Genomic DNA, 15,084 nt, shown 5'->3' with positions numbered 1-15,084 from the left:
GCAATTACCTTTGCGCCAACCTATAGCTTAATGTTGAGATCCTTTCTAATAACATAAACAGTAAATTGACACATATTTTGTTTATGTGTGTTTTAATATTTTATTTTTACAACATAATAAAGCTAAATAAAAATATTATTATGAAACTCATAAGAGAAAATATATTTATAATCCATTAAGTGGAAAAGGATAATCATAAAGGTCTTCATCCTTTTCCTCTTCATATTGAGTTGCTAAGGAGGAAGAGGAGAGATTGGTCTTGTTATCTCAAAGGTGGCAGAGGTGGAAGAAAATCTATGTATAGGTAGACCTGCCAGTTCAAAGCCCCTTTGTTCAAAGGCCAATTGTATCCTCTGTGTGTGTTTATGTGAACCTATAACAAAGAGAACATATTAGGTTTAATCATGACACTTATTTTTATTGGCTACTTTACTTTCTCTCTGAATTTCTTAATCTATTAATATACTTAGTTGTCTTCCTAGCTATATATTTTGAGGCTAATCTGTAGTGCAAAGGTGAAAAGAATTATTGGTTAACATAAAAGCTGCTATTTTCATCTGTGGTTGGGAATGGCAGCATTTCAAACTAAAATCTCCATGACTGAGACAGATTTCTTGAAAATGTTCATAGTTTTCCACTTTACTAAATGAATTTGTTTGGAAATTTGCCCTGCCTCAAAGGTACAAGGGACAGTAATCTGTCAGCAGTGGACACTTGAATTGCCTTCTCACCTTATGTGCTTTAAAATGACCCCAAAATTGCTGAAGCAGGCTAAGTGTTTCTCCCCAAGGTGCTGGTTATACATTGCCAGGTTATCAAACTCCATTCATAACCTCCCCATTTGCTGCTGACCCCATTCCATGATTTTCCCATTTCAATACATCTACAATCATAGAAACTATAACCTCAAACCTATTTGCAACCACTCAGAAAAGACACAATAGGCTGAGACAAAACACACACACACAAACACAAACACACTGCCACCACTACCACCATCACCACCACCACCACCACCACCACCAACAACAACAACAACACACCCTAGGAGTTTGTAACAAAAAAAATTCAGCTCCTACCTTGGGAATATCTTCACATGCTATCTCCAGAGAGGAACAATTGTGATTTCAGATGGTTGAGAAGGATTATTTTGCATTATTGTAGCATTGAAATGGAATTTCTTCACAAGACAGGATGAAAATCCTTCTTTAACATAGACTCTTTCCTGATGACAGGTTACGGCACAGTCCTCGTGTCTGAACAGCAGTGGTGAGAGTCTCTTTGGGAAACTTCATGATGGTGAAGACCTGAATGGAGACACCTTTGAATCTGCCTGTCAGCAGAACTGACCAATACAGGCTCAGTTCAACAGCAGCTGGATGTAGCTGCTTCTAAGGGTGAAGAGCTGCTCGGATCCAACTCTAGAGCCTATAAAGTTCTTGAATTTTTGGGGGGAAAATATGAATAGACTTTATGCTTTCACTTACCATACCCTGAACATAGGTAAGTAATTTTTCAATGTTTTTCCTATAACTGAGTGAATGTACCCTTATGAATTTCTTGAACAACACTGATGAAATTTTGTCTTGAACTCATATCACAAGAACAGAAAAAGAACTTAACATATCTTGCATGTTTCAGCTCTGTCTTGAGTCATGCGTCTTAAGAAGTGTATATTTATTTTTAATTCCATCAATTTCTGTTGAACTGGCCAATTACATTCTTTTGATTGTGAGCCATTTAATCAGATTTTCTAGTGCCCTGGCTCCGTCACAGAAGGAAATTCATTTTTGTTCTTTTCAGTTCATTGGGTAAGAGAATGCCCAATTACCTTCTGGGGCCATCACTACTCACTGCCATTTTGGAGTTTTTGCCTCCAGGCTCCACTCCAGTTTCCTCTCCAGTTACCTTATCTCATTTCCCAGTGGCTCAGCCAAGTGAGGCTTCCAGGACACAATGCCAATCTCAAGGTACAGAGTTGCAGGGTAAAAAATGTTGCATGTAGTTACTATTGTAGTTCATAATATAGAAGTCACATATACCTCACTCCTCTATATTATTAATTATTTGACCCAATTATCCTATTGCTTAAGTCCTTTGCCTTTCTGTAATTCACCTTACATTCAAACTCCCAGTAACTAATAACAGAGTAGCCTTTTTGCTCTCCAGGGAAAAAAAAAAGTATCACCTCTCTATACATGGGGATTAGGTAATTTATGCAATGTTTTTCACTGGGAATGCCTTAATGAACCTTTTGGTCTTGTTTTCCTCCCAGAATTACACTCTACAATTCAACTCTAGAAATAGCTTTAATTGATTGGAAATAAATAGAGTGTCATTTCTGGAGTACATTAAAAAGCACATTGTCAGGGATCCAAGATCTATAAGGAATCACATGTTTAGTCATGCAATTTCAACATTAACTCAATTCACCTCATTAGAAAATAGAGAGGGAAATGAATGGAAAACTTATTTGGTGATATAGGTGAGGGTATATGTAATGCCATTGAATTTATTATATTTCCACTGTAGAAAGGAAGTTAATAATTGGGAGTAATTCCCACTGACATCTAGTGCGTGTTGTAGGCACCAGCTAGATTTACTCAAGACAAAAATCACTTTGAAAAAGCAACATTTTACTGTTATAATTATCATTCTTGGTACATAATAAAGGAAATTTAAGAGATTATATAAAAGTGAGTTAGGCTCACTTTTCACTAATACTTTTCCAGTGTTCAGCAGTAATGGCACAATTTATTTTCAAGCATCCGTAAACAGATGTTTGTCTAAACCTGTGTATTTCATCTTTTTATTGTAATGAGTGACCCCAGGCTATTTTAAATGCTGGGAGTGAAGGGGTTTCTTTTTATATTCAATTTCTTAGTAAAGATAATATTTAATATGATTCACTCTGAAAATTAAATGCTGTCAAGTTGCATTTTAAGACATTTAGTGTAACTCATGTTTTAATTCTGTATTTTCGAATGTTCAGGGACTTGAGTTTCTCCTCTCAGCAAATCTTTGCCTCAGGAGACTCTTTTTTGTTCTTAGTGTTTCAGAAAAATGTTTTCAACTAGGTTATCTTCTGGCTCGCTAATCCTCTCTTCATCTGTGTCTAATCTGTTATTAAGCTGATCTATTGAGATCTTAAACTATTGTGGCTTTCAATTGTAGAATTATTTTTCATTCCATTATTTTTTGTAGATTTTATTTCTTTGATGAAAGTTTTTACTTTGGTTATCTATTTATTTCAACATCTTAGTCACTGTTAATTTAAAGTCCATAAGTAATAACACTGATGTCTGAATTATCTATGGTTCTGCTTGTAATTTTTGTTTTGTTTTATTTTCCCCATTGGTCTTGTTCTTGGTAATTAATTTTAATTAAATGTTGAATAATGTATTTGAAAAAATATAGTGCCTCTGGATGATATTTTTTCCTCTGGAGAGCATTCGTCCTATCCCCTGGCAGGGAGCAGATGGAAAGATCCCCTCGATCTAGTTAGAGAATGGGGAGCTGACTTGAGGCTGCTTTGAAGTGCTTGTGAGACATTCTAATATTGACTCAATGGCATTTTTCTGGGACAGTCCTGCAGAGATACAAATAAGAACCTGCATTGTTACCCATGTTTCTCCCTCCTTGTGGGTCCTGACCTCCATTTTTTCTCTCCCTAGGACTAAGAAACAATGAGAATCTCTGCTCTGATATTCAGCCACTTTCTCCTTGTCTTCATATCTTCTTGTTCTGCACAACTCTATGAACAAATACTTGAGGCAAAAAACTGGTTTCTAGTGTTAGGCTTGCTTCTCTCTGACTCCCTCCTCCTTCTAGGATCTTGATTTCTCAGTCCTGCCTGCCTTGGCAACCCCAAACTCGAAGTTTCACTTCTCATTCCTGTGAGTTCTCCTAAAGCTCTGATAGCTTCTCTGTATCTCAATATCTGCTCTGTGTCTGGATTCTCAGCATTTTGACTCATGCCAGGAATGAACTAAGGCCATGAGGAAAACAGCAACACCCAGAAGCTATGCTCACTCTCGTGATATTTCCTTCTCTCCACGTCCTAGTCTCTCAAGTCCTGGCTGCTTCAGAAACTCTCTGAGGCCTTTGAACAGATTTCTTTCTAAATTCAATCTGGCTTATGCAGTTGATTTTGATTGGATAATTTGCCTTCTGCAAGCTTTTTTTCATAGAGCCAGAACAGAAATCTCTTTATGCAATTTGAAAATGCAATTTTCAAAAGGAGTTAAGAAACAAGTGCTTATTTCCCAGGTGTTCAATTATTTTGACCAAGGTTATGTCTTTCAATTACAAGGTAAAATACCCTGGCCTTTTAAGCATATTCTCAGATACTTTTTGCATATTTTTTAGACCTTAAAACAGACATTTCTCTTGTGCCAGTTCTCCTGGGCAAAGAGTGACATTTTCTGTCTCCTTGTGTTTCCTAGCCTAGTGTCTCTTTCAGTGTACACCAGTAACATCAAGTAATAAATTGGAGAAACAGGTCTATATCCAACTGTGTTTTGCAGTACTTCAGAATGTTAATAATGATTTTATGTAAAATGTCTTTAGGGCCTCAATGAAGTTTATTATCTGAATTTTCCTACATGTAACATTTCTGTGGCAGGAATTCTCAGAATTTTAATGCACTATTTTGAATCTCAATCGAATATATATAGTGTACAATATTTCTCAAACTTACCTGACCAGGGAAGCCTTTTTCATAAAGTATCTTAGAGGTTAAGAATACAGAAGAAAAGATTTAGAAAATATATTCTTAAACATAACCTGCTCTATAAGTTTACAAAGCGGATTACTGTGAAAAGTAGCAAGGGCTTACTTATTTTATTCCTAAGTTATGTAAGCTGCCACTTTAGTTGGCAAAACTTTGTTAGGCAGAAGTATTTATTTACCAGTAAGTATATTTTTTGTAGTTCATTATTGTTTTAAATTATTTAACATTTGTGAATATGCACCCATGCTGCTTTTCAAGTAATACTTATTAAAGAGGTGCTAGTTTCCTTTAGTTCATAATGTCCTTTGAACTGTGCAATGACCACTGTTAAATAAATGATATATTTATTTTAAATATGAGCAAACTGAGGCTAAAGAATTTTAAATAACTTTTCAAGGTCATAGAAGTACTATATGGCAGAATTGGGATTTGTCCTAAAAAAAATATATTAATAATTTTGATCCCACAATACCAGATTAAGAAGTATTGAAAAAGGACAAAGGAAAAATGGTGAGATGGGTTTGGGAAAACAATCATTGAGCATGCCAACATTATGTCTCTTAATATAAATTTATATCTCTTTTCCCAACTATCTTTAGTAACCCATGAGGTTGAAAATTTCAGAACGGAACAGTGAACATCTTGATAGTAATAGAACATAATAATATATTATAGCTAATACTTTAGCTTATTTTATGTACAAGACAATATTATAAATGATTTACACATGCATATTAACTCATTTAATCCTAACAAGAATTATGATGGTATTAGTAATAATTGCTATTATAGGAATCATTATTATTGAATATTTATTTTGTGATAGGCCAGGCTTTTTATAGTTTTTAACAGAATTTTTTTTAAGTTTTCACAGTAAATAAATGAAATAAAAACTAATGATTTTTGCCACGGTGATACTGAGACATAGAAAGTTAAATGGATGTCCAAATATCACCTGATTAGTTATTCTAATCCCAACTGTATGAAAGAAAGCTGGTATTTTTAATCACCATATTATACTTGAGCTAAGCCTTGAGGGTTATGGTAATGGGAACAAAAAAAACTGTGATGCACTGCTTAAATACTATGCCTTTTTATGTTTTCTCATTTAAAGTCCCATAAAAGATTGATGACCAGCACCTAAAATTGTATTGTTTTGTGTTATTGTTATGGTTAAATAATAAATGTTATGGGATCTAGATAGAATTAATCATAATAGTAAAAACATGTCTCAAGAGCAGATTCTGCAATCTTTTACTCTGGCAAAAATCGCAACTCAACTCCCCAAAGATAATAAATGTAATTAATTTCTACCATCGGTAAGCATAGGATTCACTTGAGAATGGCAAGTTTAGGAGAGAAAAAAATGAGTTTATAGCCATAGACCTGAAAACATAGTGTTCTTTGCATTTATATTTGAGAGAATTAAGTCACTATCCCTTTATCATCACACTCTTCTACTTCCAGTCAGGTTAGGGAAGAAGATAATATTTTGACTAAGAATTTAATTCCTAAGAAGTATGCAGGTCAATATTTTACCTCTGTGTAGCTAAAAGCAGACATCAAGAAACCCCATAAATGCACAAATACAAGGCAAGGTTGCTCCTTAAAATGTTTACTCAGAAAAGTTTGTGGTAGATTTTGTTTTTGTCTTCAGTTATCTGCTACCCTCCCTGTGAGAGGTTTACACATTCCTCCCAACTGCTGTGTGACTTACAGTGCCTCTCTGTGGGATGAATATACTTCCCATCCAATGATGTTGAGCATGACCATTTGACTTGGTTCCATTAATTGAATGTGAGTATGCAACATCTAAACAGGAGCTTTAAGTGCTATTGAACAATTCTTCTATGGGAATGCATGTCATTGGCAGAGCCTACTCTACCCATCTGAATTGCAGAATAAAGAAGATATATGGGAAAACAGCATGGAACTGACAAATAATGTGAATAAGAAATAAACCTGCTGTGAACAATTGAGATTGTAATGTTACTTGTTACTATTGCAAAAGCTATCAGAAGCTCAATGATACAAAATTACCTTATGTAAAAGTCCTTATGATTTTTTCATTTATACAGTGCTGTTTTAATTACTTAATTTGAAACAATAAGTATGAGTTAGTAAAATAAACAAATAAAAATCCTCCAGCAAGGCTACTTGTGGATGTCTCTGGGGTTCTCTCCAGTGAATTGATTGAAAAGGAGGCACAAAAAGTTAATACAGACTTAGTAATTATTTCTAAAAATATGAACTCACAATTACAAATATTAAATAGCATTGTAAGTTGGTATTTCAGAAGGTTTCAAAGATTATTGTAAACAGCAATATATTCATGATGACTTTGCAAAATTTAAGAAAATATACCTATAAAATTAATAGATAAATAACAATTATATGTCACCAAGAAAATAGTTACTTCTTACTGAGAATATTTTCAGTGAAAAAACACACCAAGCTCAGATTTTTGAAAAATCGTATATTCAAACAAATTTGAAAGCAAGGAATATGTTGTATTCTGGAAATCTGTGTTAGATGGCTCAAAAATGACTCTAATGAGGATAGCTATTCTGATTTTGAAGATGCGTGTGAGAAATTAGAATATTATCAATTGTGGCTCTGATAATACTAGTTAGGAAAATTAATGTTTTCCCTCGAGTAATGCAAAGTGTGTATGTGTTTGTGTGTGTGTGTTTGTGTGTGCGTGTGTGTCAGAGAGACAGAGAGATAGACAGCAGTGCCCAAATTAAAATTGACAAATCAGCAATTCATGCTAGTGAACACATTTTGAAATGATCTTGTTCTACTAGACTTGCAGTACCAACACTAGCCTTGGATTGTCTTTCCAGAGCACTTGAGGATTTATCCTAGACTGAGTGACTTAGGCTAGGGGAAATGTACTTTTAGGGGAAGATGACGAACAATTGAAGAAAACCAATACTTTTAATAAGGGATAGAATTTTCTGAAAATATGGAAAGCTATATGTGAAAATTTGCAGGCTTGAGGACAGAGCAGAAAATGTAAAAACCAAGTTGAACCCATATTAATAACCATTTCCTGATTGGGTTATAGTACCTACCCAGAAGACTTCAGACCTGCTTTAGCCCTGAAACACCTGATGTTTTCTACAGAAGATAATTGTTCTCCACAATGTTGACAATGGTTATCTGGAAGCTTATTCATATAACCTTATTCCTTATTATCTTGCCCTGTTTATTTGGCTTCATTTCTTCAATAGTATACCAAATGCAAAAATGGTGTTTTAACCCAGGTAGCCTGGCAAACCATTCTGAGGTACTGGGTACAGGGTCCCACTTCCCTTCTATTCCTTTACAAGGTTTAACTAAAATTCTGATGTACAAGACTTTGGAATCAGCAAAAATTGTATAAGTCTGCCACTAGATTAGATTGTATTGTGAAATCTGAAATGTGGAAGTGACACAAGAAATAGTTAAGTTCTGTCACCTTATCAACACACATATACACATAAATTCAGCTGATTGGAAAGACAAATGTGCTTTAGGCACCAATGTGTAATCTTGGTGTAGCATTTCCTTCTTCAGAATATTCTTAGGCTCTTCAAGTTTTCATTCCATGGCATGATCCCAAACCATCAAGATTCCCAATGGATACTGAAGTGTGTTGAATTGTGTCCTCCAAAAAGATAATCTCAAAGCCTAACTCCCTGTACCTGTAAATAAGATCTCATTTGGAAATATAGTCTTTGCAGTTGTAACTTAAGAATCTCAAAATCATACTGGATTTAAGAAGTTCTAAGGAAAGCAGTGTGCTGAATGATATTTTGTAAACTGTTTCTTTTAGAGCTTTTGTAAATCATGGAGTTTCACTCTCCTACAATATATGATACTGATTATGTGTCTCCTTTGTTTTGCAAATGTATTGGTCACAAATTTTATTTCTTGGCTACAATCATTTGATATAAAATTATCTTGTGGTGTGTTTATGGCATGCTTATCAAATTAGCATTCAAATATTTGTTACAGTTTTATGTTGCAAAATTGGGCTTTAATTATTTATTACACTATAATCCTGCAAGAAAGACTCAACACTTTCTAGTTGTTTGATGGAAAGTTCCCAGGAGTATATGCCTGAACTATAATAATATTCATCAAACATGGATAGAGAAGAGAAGTTTTAGAAATCCTCATGGACACCAATATTGAATAAAATTATTCATGATTATATCATTTAAATACATAATTTTATAAAAATTTTAAGCATGCAAGTCCATGACCATAAAGCAAAGCAAATGATAAAATTCAAAATAAAACTACAAATCCATTAAAATTTGAATAAACTATATTAACATGATAGATGATATTGTTTTCTTGAAACTAAATTGGTAATCTTTAATTTACTAATAGAAATGTATTTGCATATTCTATGTTTCACTTGGAACTTACTAGATTCATTGGATTTTGAGCATGGCGAATCAGCAGTTAAATCATCCTCATTATTATTACTTTTACAATTACTTCATTTTAACCACAAATCCATAATTGTATGTAATTTACTTGTATATACTAAAACACAACATTAAATAAAAACTTTTAACATAAATTACTTATTGTCCAATTACTACTCTACTTTCTGTACAAAAAAATAATTTTAATTGATATGGTCTGTTACAACATTTGTTTTGTAGTGGATAGTACAAATTATAATTAGGCACTTTTGCACTTTCTTTGCATTATATTTTCTTAGGGTTTTTGTTAGAAATGACTGCTGAATTTATCAAATGCCCTTTCAGCACCTGCCAATGGTATGTGTGTGTTTATGTGTGTGTGTGTGTGTGTGTGTGTGTAGTGCTAATCAATTTTGTCACTTGTAGATTTATAAAGTTACTGCCACAATCAAGATACAGAACTGTTCCATTATCACAAAGGTTTCCCTTGTGCTACCCCTTAATAGTTGTGCCCACTCCAATTTCTGTCCCCCTGGCAATGACTAATATGTTCATCTCTATAATTTCGTCATTTCAAGAATATAATATAAATGAAATCACACAGTGTGTAATCTTTTGAGACTGGATTTTTTTCTACGCAACATAATGACCTTAACTTAATTCAAGTAGTTGCAGTATATCAACGGTATATTATTTTATTTTGTGGAATAGCATTCCATTATACAGATTTACCACAATTCCTTTAATCATTCCCTCACTGAGGGCACTGGAATTGTTTTCAATTTTTGGTGATTTTGCAAATAAAGCTTTACAAATACTCTGCTATGTTTACAGGGTTTTTTTTTTTTTTTTTTTTTTCTTTTTTATGGACGTAAGTTTTCAGTACTCTGCAATAATGTCCAGGAGTGTAATTGCTGACTTATATAGTATGTTTTGTTTCATGAGAGACTTCTAAACTATTTTCCACCAAGGACGCATCAAAGATCTACTCTCTCTCATTTGGTATTGGTACCAAATGCTGGTCTCCATACCACCATTTGGTATCGTCACTATTTTTTAATGTTATCTGTTTTAATATATATGTAATAATATGCTTTTAAGTTTGTATTTGCTTAATGGTCAAATATTTAATATCTATTTCCATGCATAATTGTTATAACATCACATTTGTTGATATTGTTGAACTTACCATGATATCTCAAGACAACCTATTAATGAAACAAAACTGAATTATTTAAGCTCGTGCAGTAAGGGAGAAAACTACTTAACAGAGATTTAGCAGTGCCTCGGGAGGAAAAGTCAGAAATGGTATATTTATAGATCTTTGGTGTCTGGACTCAGTGGTTTAGAGTAGCCCTTTCAAAGCAGAGGACTGCTTAAGATTAGGCAAGTTTTAAGATACAATAGTTTTAGACTGGTAGACACAGCAAAGTAAAGGCCTTCAAATAAGTTTGATAAATAGAATGTCATTTAATAGGTAAACAATCCAGGTCAGAAGACCCAGGTCTTTGATAAATAGTTCTGGAAGAATTTTATTAAAAAAAAATAAATACAAATTACTTTTTAGTTTGTAGTTCTTTCTTGGGCAAGTTTTTTCTGAAACAAATAGCCAAGTCATGTTGACGTAGATGGTTTAGTCTCATCCAAATCATGCTGACACAGACACTCCCAGTCCTCAGTAATGAATTGTATTAGAAATTTCCAGCTACTTATCTACTCTTGAATTTGTGAAATAAACCCTACTTTTTTATGAAGTGTTTTACTCTCTCATGAATTATCAGATTTTATTAAAAATTTAATCGGAATTATTATATATACTCGTAAGTTCAATTGACTTACAAAGTTCTTTTTTGCATTATAATTTTGTCAGGGTTCAGGATTAAAATTATACTGGCTTCAGAATATAAATTAAGCTCTCCACCTTTTCAACACTCTGGTATATTATAAATACATTTGAAATTAGCCAGTCTTTGAAGGTTAGGTGAATTCATCTGTAACCTCATCTCGTCATTGTGCTTTTTTCCCATAAAAGATCTTTATTTACCTTTCAATTTTCTTCAATGGCCATAGCCTATTTTTTTTCACTTCTTCCAGGCTAAATATTCTTGCGTTGTTCCCTTCTCCTTTGTTTTTTAATGTCTTTCTTCCTTTATTTTTATGTGCCTTCATGCTGGTTCCTCCTCCTATTAGTCTGATTTTAGGATAGGCATAATTCTCATCCTAAGAGAATTTATAAAGTCAGAAAGTCCAGGGCTGAATTTCCTATGCCTACAAACTGTGGGGCACATAGACCATGATTTCAGGACTGAGGCATTCCTGACCCTATTTGCTAAGGACTCCCAGCTAAGTGCTTTTTCAGGAATTGCCCTCAACCATTGGTAAACTCCCAGCTCAATGAGTGGTCGGTGTGCAGACACAATATCCTAGCCATTTTGCCTTAATTCAGGACAAATCTGAAGGGTTATCCCCACTGTGGTGTTCCCTTTGGAATCACCTGATGCCACTGTTGCAAATGTCTTACAGTTCAACTTCTCTCTTTATCCAGCCCTGCAATCCTCACCCATTTACGGGCATTGTTCCCGAGGGCACTCCCCAGTAAACCTCTTCCCAGCAAGTCTCCATCTCCAAATACATTTCCTGGCTTACCCCACCTAAGTCAGAAAATTGGTGTGATACTAATGCCTACCTCTTAAAGCTGTTGGCATGTATAATGAGGTTTTAGACACACAGTGTTTGTAACACAAGCACTTAAATGTTACCCATTATTTTTATAATAGAATGTTAAGAAAGAAACTTTTCTGTACTCAGACTTTTGGCTAAAGCCACAAAGCAGAGGAAAATAGCTGATTAATTTATATATATTGTTGAGATAAATGGTAGCCATATTCATGGAGAGTGTAAAAGATGCCAGAACTGGTCCTGCTTTGTCTATTACTGTCATCTACTTTTCACCTTTTTAAAGACTAGAAATTCTAAAGGAGATTGTTTCAAAGGAGTTTACACAAGTATTGATATACTTGGCTTACTTCTCTGTCCCCCACCCTAAGCATACACATGAGACTGTGAAGCATGACCAAAGAGATTTGGGAAAAACTTAAATGCTGTCCCTGGCATTTTGAGGGCGTACATGAACAGAGAAGCCTGCACCTGCTTCTCACACAGAGAAGGATGAAGGAAGGAAGCAGCTTGGATCTGCCTGGGATGGCAAGACAAGAAAAGTGCAGATAGTATTGGACAAGTATCACTCCTACTATTTGTCAAGCCAAGAGGTATTTCTTTCCAGTGGAAAAGTCACTGCTACAGGGCACAACTATGCCTCCCCATCATGGTGACTTGCCCAGATGGGTAGAGATTTCCCATTACCCATCCTGGATAAAATTTCATGTACTCAAATGATAATTTCATATTCAATGTTGCTAAACTGAGAAATATAGATGTATATATTTATATAGATGTATATATAGATGTAGATACAGCGGAATTTTATCGAGGATAAAATTCCAGGATGGGTAATGGGAAGATAACGTGGGTGGTGGTACTAACATAGTCTGGACTTGGAGAAGAAGCCTGTAAGGAGATAGCCAAAACTGTAGTACCTTTTCAGGAAACTGGGCAATGTGGAAGGAAGCTTCAGAATAAATTTCCAAAGATAGAACAAATGGATCCATGAAAGATGTTTGCCTCACAAAAGATGGATATCTGCCATGGCAGAAATGATCAACAGCCAGATGATGAATTCTTATTCTCTTTAATTCTCCTCCCTAAGATCCAATCCTGGAAGAGACAACAGGAGCATAAAAAAGTTGGGGCAGTTTTAAAATATATTTGCATTTTTTGACATTCCTCCAATCAAAAGGTGACATCTAATTTCCCTACCCTTGAAATGAATTAGCATTATTAAACCAATCAAAATTTCAGGATTGATGCTTTAGTGGAGATTCTACTTAACAATATATATACGAATAGGGATTTTTTTAAAAAAAAACTCCATTTACAGCCCTTTATAAATTTGCAAAATTAACCACATTAAACTAAACAGAGTACGTTTTTTACTCTTACTTCAGTTATATTATTTTGTTTTCTATTCTCTTGTTTTCTTTTCTTCCTACGTGTCGTATAAATTAGGAATATTTTTCCTCTAGTAAAATAATTTGTTATAGATGGATTTTATCCCAAATATGGTTAGATGCAATTCTTTATAAAACATTTACATCTATATTTCTCAATTTAGCAACATTGAATATGAAATCATCATTTGAGTACATGGAAATGATGAAAATATTAGTCATACTTGTATTTCCTTTTTTTTCTTTTTTTTATTATTATACTTTAAGTTCCAGGGTACATGTGCACAACATGCAGGTTTGTTACATATGTATTCATGTACCATGTAAGTGTGCTGCACTCGTTAACTCATGATTCACATTAGGTATATCTCCTAATGCTATCCCTGCCCCCTCCCCCCACCCAATGACTGGCCCTGGTGTGTGATGTTCCCCACCCTGTGTCCAAGTGTTCTCATTGTTCACTTCCCAACTATGAGTGAGAACATGTGGTGTTTGGTTTTCTGTCCTTGCGATGGTTTGCTCAGAATGATGGTTTCCAGCTTCATCTGTGTCCCTATAAAGGACATGAACTCATCCTTTTTTATGGCTGCATAGTATTCCAGGGTATATATGTGCCACATTTTCTTTCTTTCTTTTTTATTTTATTATACTTTAAATTCTAGGGTACATGTGCACAACGTGCAGGTTTGTTACATATGTATACATGTGCCATGTTGGTGTGCTGTACCCATTAACTCATCATTTACATTAGGTATATCTCCTAATGCTATCCCTCCCTCTTCCCCCTCCCTACAATAGGACCTGGTGTGTGATGATCCCCTACGTGTGTCCAAGTGATCTCATTGTTCAATTCCCACCTGTGAGTGAGAACATGTGGTATTTGGTTTTCTGTTCTTGCGATAGTTTGCTGAGAATGATGGTTTCCAGCTGTAGCCATGTCCCTATAAAGGACACGAACTCATCCTTTTTTTATGGCTGCATAGTATTCCATGGTGTATATGTGCCACATTTTCTTAAACCAGTCTGTCACTGATGGACATTTGGGTTGATTCCAAGTCTCTGCTATTGTGAATAGTGACGCAATAAACATACGTGTGCATGTGTCTCTATAGTAGCATGATTTATAATCCTTTGGGTACATCCCCAGTAGTGAGATGGCTGGGTAAAATGGTATTTCTAGTTCTAGATCCTTGAGGAATCGCCACACTGTTTTCCACAATGGTTGAACTAGTTTACAGTCCCACCAACAGTGTAAAAGTGTTCCTATTTCTCCACATCCTCTCCAGCACCTGTTGTTTCCTGGTTTTTTAATGATTGCCATTTTAACTGGTGTGAGATAGTATCTCATTGTGGTTTTGATTTGCATTTCTTTGATGGCCAGTGATGGTGAGCATTTTTTCTTGTGTCTGTTGGCTGTATGAATGTCTTCTTTTGAGAAGTGTCTGTTCATATCCTTTGCCCAACTTTTGGTGGGGTTATTTATTTTTTTCTTGTAAATTTGATTGTGTTCGTTATAGGTTCTGGATATTAGCCCTTTGTTAGATGAGTAGATTGCAAAAATTTTCTCCCATTCTGTAGGTCGCCTGTTCACTCTGATGGTAGTTTCTTTTGCTGTGCAGAAGCTCTTTAGTTTAGTTAGATCCCATTTGTCAATTTTGGCTTTTGTTGCTGTTGCTTTTGGTGTTTTAGACATGAAGTCCTTGCCCATGCCTATGTCTTGAATGGTATCACCTAGGTTTTCTTCTAGGGTTTTTATGGTATTAGGTCTAACATTTAAGTTTCTAATCCATCTTGAATTAATTTTCGTATAAGGAGTAAGGAAAGGATCTGGTATCAGCTTTCTACTTATGGCTAGCCAATT

The sequence above is a fragment of the Macaca thibetana genome, chromosome 13, assembly GCF_024542745.1.
Source record: "Macaca thibetana thibetana isolate TM-01 chromosome 13, ASM2454274v1, whole genome shotgun sequence".
NCBI lineage: Eukaryota > Metazoa > Chordata > Mammalia > Primates > Cercopithecidae > Macaca > Macaca thibetana.
Note: the sequence above shows the minus strand (reverse complement) of the source record.